General features: G+C 51.8%; 1 pseudogene across 1 annotated transcript; it reads left to right on the top strand.

Annotated features, from left to right (window-relative positions):
• The first annotated feature begins 276 nt into the window (after window positions 1–276).
• On the top strand, window positions 277–1,240 carry LOC311164342 (olfactory receptor 14I1-like; annotated as a pseudogene). Its single transcript has one exon. The product of its transcript is annotated as an olfactory receptor 14I1-like (transcript).
• The last annotated feature ends 9,005 nt before the right edge of the window (window positions 1,241–10,245 follow it).

Here is a 10,245-nt window from a genome sequence, read left to right as displayed (position 1 = left end):
ATTCTGAACAGGACATCATGACAGACCATCTCCCCTCACTCTCCACTCATCACTTTGCCTCACAGAACTTGCTCTATTCTCCCTGGAGGCAGCATAAATGCTGAGGGTTTCTGATATCCAAGGAACCCAGGGAAGAGACAGGGAAACTTACCAAAAAACTCCCGGAATTCTTAAACACAGAAACATGTCCATGTGCTTGACAGAGAACGGTGTATGGGAAATGTCTTTGATTTTGGTTACTGGTATCTCCCCTAACTTTTCACTGTCTTTTCCTCCATGAACAGGTCCCCATGTGCAGCCACAGCAAATGTCCAACAGCAGCTCCATCAGCCACTTCCTCCTGCTGGCACTGGCAGACACACGGCAGCTGCAGCTCCTGCACTTCTGCCTCTTGCTGGGCATGTCCCTGGCTGCTCTCCTGGGCAACGGCCTCATCATCAGCGCCATAGCCTGTGGCCACCAACTACACACACCCATGTTTTTCTTCCTGCTCAACCTGGCCCTCACTGACCTGGGCTCCATCTGCACCACTGTCCCTAAAGCCATGCACAATTCCCTCTGGGACACCAGAAACATCTCCTACAAAGGATGTGCTGCTCAGCTCTTTTTTTTTATGTTCTTCATTGGAGCAGAGTATTTCCTCCTGACCATCATGTGCTACGACCGCTACGTGTCCATCTGCAAACCCCTGCACTACGGGACCCTCCTGGGCAGCAGAGTTTGTGCCCACATGGCAGTGGTTGCCTGGGCCAGTGCCTTTCTCTATTCCCTGCTGCACACAGCCAATACATTTTCCCTGCCCCTGTGCCATGGCAATGCCCTGGGCCAGTTCTTCAGTGAAATCCCCCAGATCCTCAAGCTTTCCTGCTCCAAATACCACCTCAGGGAATTTGGGCTTCTTGCTGTAAGTGCCTGTTTGGTATTTGGCTGTTTTGTGTTCATTGTTTTCTCCTATGTGCAGATCTTCAGAGATGTGCTGAGGATCCCCTCTGAGCAGGGGCGGCACAAAGCCTTTTCCACCTGCCTCCCTCACCTGGCTGTGCTCTCCCTGTTCATCAGCACTGCTACATTTGCCTACCTGAAGCCCCCCTCCATCTCCTCCCCATCCCTGGATCTGGCCCTGTCAGTTCTGTACTCGGTGGTGCCTCCAGCCCTGAACCCCCTCATCTACAGCCTGAGGAACCAGGAGCTCAGGGCTGCAGTGTGGAGACTGATGACTGGATGCTTTCAGAAACATTAAACTGATGGTCAATTTCTGTAAATCATTTGTAATAAAAGTAATCTTTGAACGGTTCTTTTTGGATTTGGTTGTGGGATTTTTTTCCTGTGATTTCCATTTTTAACATTATTCACAAAAATGTCATTGCTTGTGCCATTTCTCATTTTGTTTCTCCCCACTTTTACTGTTGCCCCAGAATATGTCAACAAAGAACTGTTCTCTCAATGGCTTTAAAGGAACTAAAGGATCTCCCAGCAGAGTTTTCTGCAGAGAGGCCCTTTTGTTGCCTTCTCTGGAGCTGCAGCAACAATTTCTGTGTGCAGACCTGGGGGCAGATCAGTGCTGGCCCAGCAGCTGTGCCCAGGACCAGCAGCACTTCATGTTGCCAGTGCTTCTCCTGTGGCCCTGCCCCACTGCCCTGGTGGCCCTGGTCTTGTTGTAGGGCCTGAGTGCTCTCAGGGCAGGGCACAGTCCTGGGGTGGCAGTGAAGGGGCTGCAGCAGGGACAGGCCATGGGCACTGCTGGGCCAGCACTGACGCCTCAGGCCAGGCCTGAGGGCTCCAGGCTCCTTGCCCAAGCTCTCAAGAACACGCCCAGGCCAATGCTCAGCACAGAAAACCACTGTGAGCAGGCCATAGGCAGTCTGGGGGCAAACAGCATGGCTGGTGCTCTGCAAGGGCCCTGGGGGAGATGGGAAGGAGCAGCAGAGCAGGGGCTGATGCACCCCCAATGAGCTGGACAGCCCAGGGCAGTGTCCCAGAGCATCCTCATGGAGCTGCAAACAACATCCTCCCTCTGCAGCCCTGGCCTCTCCCCCAGCTCACAAAGGTGCTGCATCCTTGCAGGCACAGATACAGCAGCACTGGCTCAGGAGCTTCTGTTTGCATTGCACAGACCAGGGGGGAGCATTCCCATGCTGTTGGTGTGGGGACATGAACCTGAGGGAGCACAAATGCCATCAGTCCCTGGGGCCAGCAAGGGCTGGAGGAACACCAGGGAAACCACTCAGCTTTGTCCTCTGCAGTCAGCCAGAAAGTTTGTTCCCATGAACTGGTAGTTTCCTGTCCCACTGCAGACACTGTTGCTCAGAGTCAGGGCTGCCTGGCAGCCATCCCCAAACTGCCCTGAGCATTTCCTTGGCTTCACCTCTGCTTGCATTACTCTTCCTGATACAAATTTCTTCCTACTGCCCACCCACCCCTGTTCCCTCCCCTGTAAACAGCCCATCCCTGTTTGCCCTTTCCTCTCTGGCCCCACTCCCCATTGCAGTTCCTGGCTTGGCACCATGGGAACGTCCCTTGGGCAGCAGGATCATCCTACAAGTGCTGCAGGAATTGTCTGCAGGCTCCTGCAGTGTCTTCTGCTGCTCCCTTGCCAGAGGAACCGCAGGGCAGTGTGGGGTACATCTGGGCTGCTGTGTCTGCCTCTGGGGCTCCCTGTTCTGGGCAATGAGGAGGAGCTGCAGAGGCTCTGCAGGACTGACAGGATGGGCTTTGGGGCTGGCAGGAGAAGCTGAGGCACCTGGGCTGCTGGAGCTTCTGAAGAGGAGGCCCAAGGCTCATCCTGCAACTCCTGCAAGGGTGCTTTCAGAGAATCACAGAATCAGCAAGGCTGGAAAAGGCCTTGGAGATCATCAAGTCCTACCTGTGCCTTGCCACTGCTTTGTCTCTCCTGAGCCTCTTCTTCTCCAGGATAAACAAACCCAGCTCCCTCAGCCGTTCCTCAGAGCACTTGTGTTCCAGACCCCTCACCAGCCTTGTTGCCCTTCTCTGGACACGCTCCAGCCCCTCCATGTCCTTCCTAAATTGGGAGGCCCCAGAACTGGACACAGCACTTCAGGTGCTGCACAACCAGTGCCAAGCACAGGGGAAGAATCACTGCCCTGCTCCTGCTGGCCACACCATTCCTGATCCAGGCCAGCAGCCATTGGCCTTCTTGGCCACCTGGGCACATCGCTGGCTCATGTCCAGCCTGCTGTTCATCAGTCCCTGCAGGTCCCTTTCTGCCTGGCTGCTGTCCAGCCACTCTGTCCCCAGCCTGTCATGCTGCACGGCATGTTGTGGCCAAAATGCAAGACCTGGTGCTTGGACTTGTTAATCCTGACCTTGTTGGATTTGGGCCCAGGATCCAGCCTGTCCAGGCCTCTGTCCAGAGCCCTCCTACCCTCCAGCAGATCTACACTCACACCCAGCTTGGTGTCATCTGCAATTTTGCTGATGATGGACTCACTCCCCTCATCCAGATCATCAATGCAGATTTTGAAATCCACGCTGGCTGGCTTTTACCCCTCGGCCATCCTGTGGCTGCCCTGGGATGGCACTCAAGGTGATCTGTTCCATTTCCTTGCTGGGCACTGAGGTCAGGCTGACAGGCCTGGAGTTCCCCAGATCCTCCTTCCAGCCGTTCTTGGGCATGGGGTCACTCTGGCACCTCCAGTCCTCTGGGACCTCCCTGCTGAGCCAGGACTGATGGAAAATGATGGAGAGCAGCTTGGGGAGCTCATCCACCACCTTCCTCATCCCCCTAGGATAGATCCCATCCAATCCCATATATCTGTGAGCATCTCAGTGGCTCAGCAGGTCACCAGCTGCTTCCTCCTGGATTACAGGGGCTGTTCTGCTTCCTGTGCCCATCTACCATCTCAGGAAAACACTCGTCCTGAGCACAACCTGTCCTAATATTGAAAATTAAGACAGACAAGGTATTAAGTAACTCAGCCTTTTCCTTGTCTTTAGTTACTATATTCTCCACTGCATCCAATAAAGAGTAAAGGCTCTCCTTATTCAATATTTTGCTATTATTTTTTAATAGAATAATTTTCTATTATTTTTCACAGAAGTGGCCAGGTTAAGCTCTAATTGAGTTTTCACCTCTCAAATTTTCTTTCTGCGTGACCTAACTATATCCTTAAACGCTTCTTAAGTTTCCTGATCTTCTGTTCCAAGGTGATGCACCCTCTTTTTTTCCCTGAGTTCCAACAAAAGCTCCATGTACAGCCAGGACAGTCATTTTCCTCACCAGCTCATCTTTTGCCACACTGGGACAGGCTGCTCCTTCCCCCTTCTAAGATTATTTTTTTGATATGTGTCCATCCTTCCTGGACCCCTTTGTTTTTAAGGGCTGTTTCCCTTAAAAAAATCACTACCTGATTTGGTACGCCCCAAATCTGCATCCTAAACAGGCCAAAATCTGCCCTTCCCAATTCTAGTGCAGAAGTTTTGTTGCTGCCCCTTCTTTCGTAGAACATGGAAAACTTGATTATTTCATGGTCACTGTGCCCCAGGCAGCATCTGAGCCTCACATCTGCCACCAGCCCTTCTCTGTTTGTGAACAGCAGGAGACACAGTTTTCCTCGGGAGTGGGAGTGTCGAGTGTCACCAAAAATTCAGTAAAACAGAAAACTCCTTAACACCAATGCAGCATTAAGAAGCAGCATTCTTTATTCATCTGAATGCACAGGGGACAGTTCCTCCCAAAGCTGTGCATGCTGAATGCATGAAAGTTTCTGTTTATATTCTGTATTTTGCACACGTATTCATTGGTTGTCCTGAACTAGACACACAGATGGATAATCATTTCCCCAAAATCACTAACATATTTCCCCCCTTTTCCCATGTGTTCTTCTGTCCTGGGGGTCTCTCTGGGGGTCCCTGGTGGTCGTGGACCCAGAAGTTCCAGTGGGCCTGGCTGAGCTGGCCGGACACTGAGGCTGGTGAACTTCCAGTTCCCCTTCTCACACAATGGGCATTGTGTGCTTTCCATAGGCCTGGGGTTTTGGAGAACAAGCTCCAGGTGTCAGCTCACCTTGTGCAGACAATTTATCATCTGGTAACATGAGGTCACAGAGTTGGCTGTGACATCACAGAATGGGTTATGTGAGGTCACTGAAGCAGCTATGACATCACAGACTGCTTCTGTGACATTACAGAGCCACCTGTGATATCACAGGGCAGAGGTCTGACATCCTAGAGCAGACTATGACATCACAGAGTTGACTGTGACATCCCAGAGGGGCTGTGTGACATCCCAGCAGGGCTGTGTGAGGTCACTGGGTTGGTCACTCCACCCCAGCTCCCGCTCACAGTTCCTCCCAACAAGTCCAGTGCTGTTCATGCCCAGCAGATTCCCTGTCCCTGGGTATCCCCAGCCCACCTGGAGCCACAGCCTCCACCAAAGGATGTTCCACAGGATCCACCCCAGAGCCTGACATGGGGCCAGGGTTGTGTGACCAGGACATCAAGGATGGGGATTATCCAGGTGACTGTGGCCTGGTTTGGGTTCCCCAGGGCAGGAAAGATGCCTGGCAGCTGGAGCAGGGTCTGGGAAGGGCCTCCAAGGTGGGGCTGGAGCCCTTGGGCTGTGAGCAGAGGCTGAGGGAGCTGGGCTTGTCCAGCCCGGAGCAGGGAAGGCTGAGAGGCTCCTCATTCCAGCCTGGCAGTGACAGCGAGGAGGTGATGGAGAACACAGAGCCAGGCTCTTCACCGGGGGCCTGGTGGGAGACAAAAGCCCATGGATGGGAGGGGAAAGAGGGGAGAGCAGCCAGGACAGGAGGAGATGAAATGAGTCAGGCTGGTTTCAGAATTTCCTCAACACCAAGAGCAGCCTGACCTCCCTTCTCCATCCACCACTGACAACTTTGCAAATCAGGAATTGTTGGAGTTGTTTTGCCCCCACTCCAGGACGAGCATCCTGATACAAGAACTTAATTCTGTTTATATCTATCACAGAACCATATTTGTCTAAAATTGTTTTTAGTATACAAATCACTTGTGGATGGTGGACTCATAAGATGCTGCTGGGGCGTTACACAAAGCTGAGGGAAGAGCAAGATTGTTATTAAAATGTGTCCTGTTCAACTGTGGTCTGTTGCCCATGAAGAGAAACTTTCTGTGCTTCTGAGTCCCACCAGCTCCTGATCCCTCAAAGGACACACACCTGATGAGTTGTGGTTCCCACTCCAGTGGCTGCACTTGGACCTCCCTCCATAGCCAGAGCAGAACTCCCTTGCCCCAGAAAGTCCCTGGCAATGCAGGGATGAAGGAAACAGGACAGGCTGTGGGGATCAGGGGCAGGGCACAGCCAGGGAGAAGAATGACTTTTGCATTTGATGGAGCTGTGCCTTCCCTTGGCTTTGTTGGCTGACAAGAAATGAACATCCCTCTGTGTCTCAGGCAGCGCCTTCTCCAAGGAAAGCAGGTGGGAGTTGGAGCCAAGGAGCTGAAAGCTGCAGGTGCAGCCTGGGCTGGAGGCAGCTCAGATTTGCACAAAGGCTGCTCTGAGTGCCAGGGCTTGGATGAGGGAAATGGTGGGGTGGGGGTAGGGACAGAGTCTGGTTGATTGCCAGCTATGAAGGGTCTTGATTTTCATTTCTATTCCAACTGCATGAGGAGGCACTTGGATTCAGTGTAAATTGGTGAATGCACATATCAATAAATTTATAGGAAAACAAAACTAAACAGCAGCTAAAAAAATATCATCTCGCTGTCTTTTTAAATATCATGTATTCACTTTGAATACACTACTGAGATCTACTTAACTACAAATTATTTGGAAACTGAAATCAAATTATTCCCAGGTGTTTGGCTTGTTAAGGTGTTCTGAGTGTTAATGAGCTCTGGGACACTGAATTCCTGCACTGAAGAGCTGAAGGCTGAACAAGCCTCTGCAGCAGTGACATTCAGCAGCAGCCTCCAAGTTGCTGAGGATGTCAGCAGCCCCCACTGAGCCCATCCCTGCCCAGAGCCCATGGGGGAATGGGCAGACAAGGAAAGCGTCCCTGGGGCTGGGGCAGCACAACTCAGAGGCACCAGTGGCTCCAGCTGGGAAATGGAGTGTGGAATGTGGCTGGGAAAGCCCTGCATGGGCTGTGCCAAGCAGGACGGACAAGCCCTGACTCCCATCCCCCAAACAATTCTCTCATGGAGACATTTTAAAAGAATTACAATTGCTTCTGTCCTCTAAGTTGGATGTGCTAGAGAAACACTGACAAGACATTCTCAGGAGCTCAAAACAACCAAACAGCCTTTACTGGCAACTTGAGAAAATTAGAGAAACTTGGCAAATGGCTTAATACAATATCCAATCAACAGAAAACACTTCTCAAAGCAGTAACTTGGCCTATTCAACTTCACAAACTTTTAGCCTGTTCACTTTAAAGTTAACCAAAATTTGAAAGAGGAGGGAAACAGAAGAAGACACAGAAAGACAGAAAGAAAAAAAAGTATTAAACAAGCACACACACAGCTACCAATTCCTGGATTTCAGTGGTGTTCAGATGGAAATTCCAAGAGGAGGTAGCGTCAAGATGTGTGCTTGCCTCATGGTCAGCCTTAAATACCCCTTGGTCTTCCTGGGCCCCTCCCTCAGGGGAGACTTGGGCTCGTTTGGTTCCTCAAGAGCTGGGCCGGGGGCTCCAGAGGTGGCTGTGGAGCATTGCCTGTGCTGTGCCAGGGACTGACAGGCACTGCTGGGCTGGGATAGAGGCTCTGGGGGGATTGGGGTTCCAGGGCAGGGCAGTGCTGGGGTTCCAGGGCAGGGCAAGGCTGGACCTGCCCGTTCATCCCCCACACATGAAATGTTTCAAGCCAACAATCTCCTCCAGTCTCTCACAACAGGCAATGTTGAAGGTGAAATTCCAGTTGTGGCTAGGGACACCTGGACAAGAAGAAAAATTCTTTTCCATAGGAAGGAAAGCATGGAGCTTTCCCCAGTGTTTTGGGGATGGATGAGACCTGACCTGCTTGAAACCATTGCTAGGCAGACTTGTCCTGGCAATATTCCTGTGGGAACAATCCCTGGATATAAAGAAATTTCGAGATGAAACCCCAATTCTGGCCATGGGTTCCTGGAGCACAAGGACAGGTCTTTTCCATAGGAAGGAAAGCACAGAGCCCCAGTGTTTCAGCAGCAGATGAGAAGAGACCCTCAACATGCCAAGGTCAGCTGGACCAGTCAGGTGGCCCCCGGGAGGCCAAACCAGCCAGGCTGTTCTGCGTTCCCTTGGTTTTATGGGGCACCATAGTGTCAAAATGATCCTTTGATTCCATGGGACCCCACAGTGTCACAATGATTCCAAGGATTCCATGAGGCCTTGCAGTGTCACAATTGTCTCCGTGGTTCTCCAGGCCCCACAATGTCACGTGGCTCCGCTGTTCCATGCGCCCTGCAATGTCACAATGGACCATTGGACCCTGGGGGTTTGCTGTGTCACAATGGTCTCCTTTGGCTCCACAGTGTCACAATGGAACATTGATGACAGGAGGCCCCTCTTTGTCATCCTGGAGCTTTGGTTCCATGCAGCCCTGCAGTGTCACAATGGTCTCCTTTGGTTCCCCAGTGTCACAATGGACCACTGATGACATGAGGCCCTGCAATGTCACAATGGACCTTTGGTTCCATGCAGCCCTGCAGTGTCACAAAGGCTTCTTGGTTTCACCAGGCCCCACAATATCACAATTGTCCTCTTGGTTCTATGGGTACCCCCAGGGTGACAATGGTCTCACTGGTTCCATGAGGCCTCAGAGTGTCACAATGCTTTGCTTATTCCATGGGGCCTCATAGTGTCACAATGGTCTCCATGATCCCATGAGTCCCCTCAATGTCACATTGGTCTTCATCCCATGGTGCCCCTCGGTTTCACAATGGACCCTTGGTTTGATGGGGCCTCTCAGTGTCACAGTGATCCCTACATTCCATGGAGTCACACAGCATCAGTACAGTCCCCTTGGTTCCATGAGGCCCAGCAATGTCACAGTGCTCTCTATGATTCCATGAGGCCCCACAGTGTCACAAGGCTCCCTTGGTCTCACAGGACCCCACAGTGTCACAAGGGTCCCTTGGTCTCACAGGGCCCCACAGTGTCACAAGGGTCCCTTGGTTCCATGGCCCTGTGCTGCTGCATTTCCCCCTCCCCTCCCTCCCCTTCTCAGGCCGCCCTGCCAGCTGAGAAATGCTCCTTGGGCCTCGGCCTTGGCCAACAGCTCCTGGGCTCAGCTCCTCTGCAGCTCATCACAAACACTGTCTGCTCCAGGCACTGCTGCTGCCCAAACAGCTCCTGGCTCCTTTAGGAGCAGCCCTGGGAGCAGTTTCTGTTCCCTCAGTGGCACAACATCCCTGTTCTCACACTGCCAAAGAAAGCTGCTGATGCCAAGTGTGGCCAGGATGAGCCATTGCTGGGACTGAAGCCCCTCTCGTGGGGCCCTGCAAACAGCGCTCCAAAAGGAGCCCTTGGAGCTCTCCTGGGCCAGCGACTCCCTCTGAGTGGGGCCTCTCCCAGCCGGGAACTCTCCCGTTTGCTGCACTCAGGGATCCCAAACAACGACAGAGCCTGGGCCGATCCCCCCACTCCTCCAGGCTCAACCCTTCACCTGCTGGGGAGATGCCAAAGCATCAGCAGTGAGCATTCCCTGCCCACAGGGGAATTTCTCCCAGGTGCCTTACACTGACTCTTTGTGTCTGTGTGCACACAGGAGTGCCTGTGCTGGGGAAATGTGGCAGAAATGCTGCTCTCTGAGGGGTTTGAGAGCCTTGGACAGCTGACTAAGTCAGGCCTCTAAGTGAGGTTAAATTGTGAGGTCTAAGCAAAGTTAAATGTTGCTAAGAGCTGTTCTTTTGCTAAGTTGTTAAGTTTAATTTAAGTAATTAGCTAAGTTCAATATTGTTAAGTGTTATTCCTCTGTTAAGTTTCTAAGTCATAGGTTATAAGTTAGGTTAAATACTGTAAAGTGCTGTTGTTTTGCTAAATTGTGAAGTTGAAGGTATCAGTGAAGGTTAAGGTATCAGTTAAGTCCTTTTAAGTTTGAGCTTGGTTAAGCTTTTAGGCAGCATTCCTTTTACTCTTGCCCTCACTGCCCTTGTGTCACACACACACACAGGGACAGTACTTGGTTCTTTTCTGGTTTGATTGCCTGGATTCGGTTTGGTTTTGTTATTGCTTTGTTTCCCTGGTGTGCCTGAAGTGTCCAGTCAGGAGCAGAGGGACTCTTGCCAAGGAACTTTGTGCTGCTGTCCCTTATTATGAAATCTGG

This window comes from Fringilla coelebs, assembly GCF_963513975.1.
Source record: "Fringilla coelebs genome assembly, chromosome: 31".
In the NCBI taxonomy this organism is placed as follows: domain Eukaryota; kingdom Metazoa; phylum Chordata; class Aves; order Passeriformes; family Fringillidae; genus Fringilla; species Fringilla coelebs.
The sequence above is the reverse complement of the archived record's forward strand: the minus strand, read 5'-3'. Positions and strand labels throughout refer to the sequence as shown.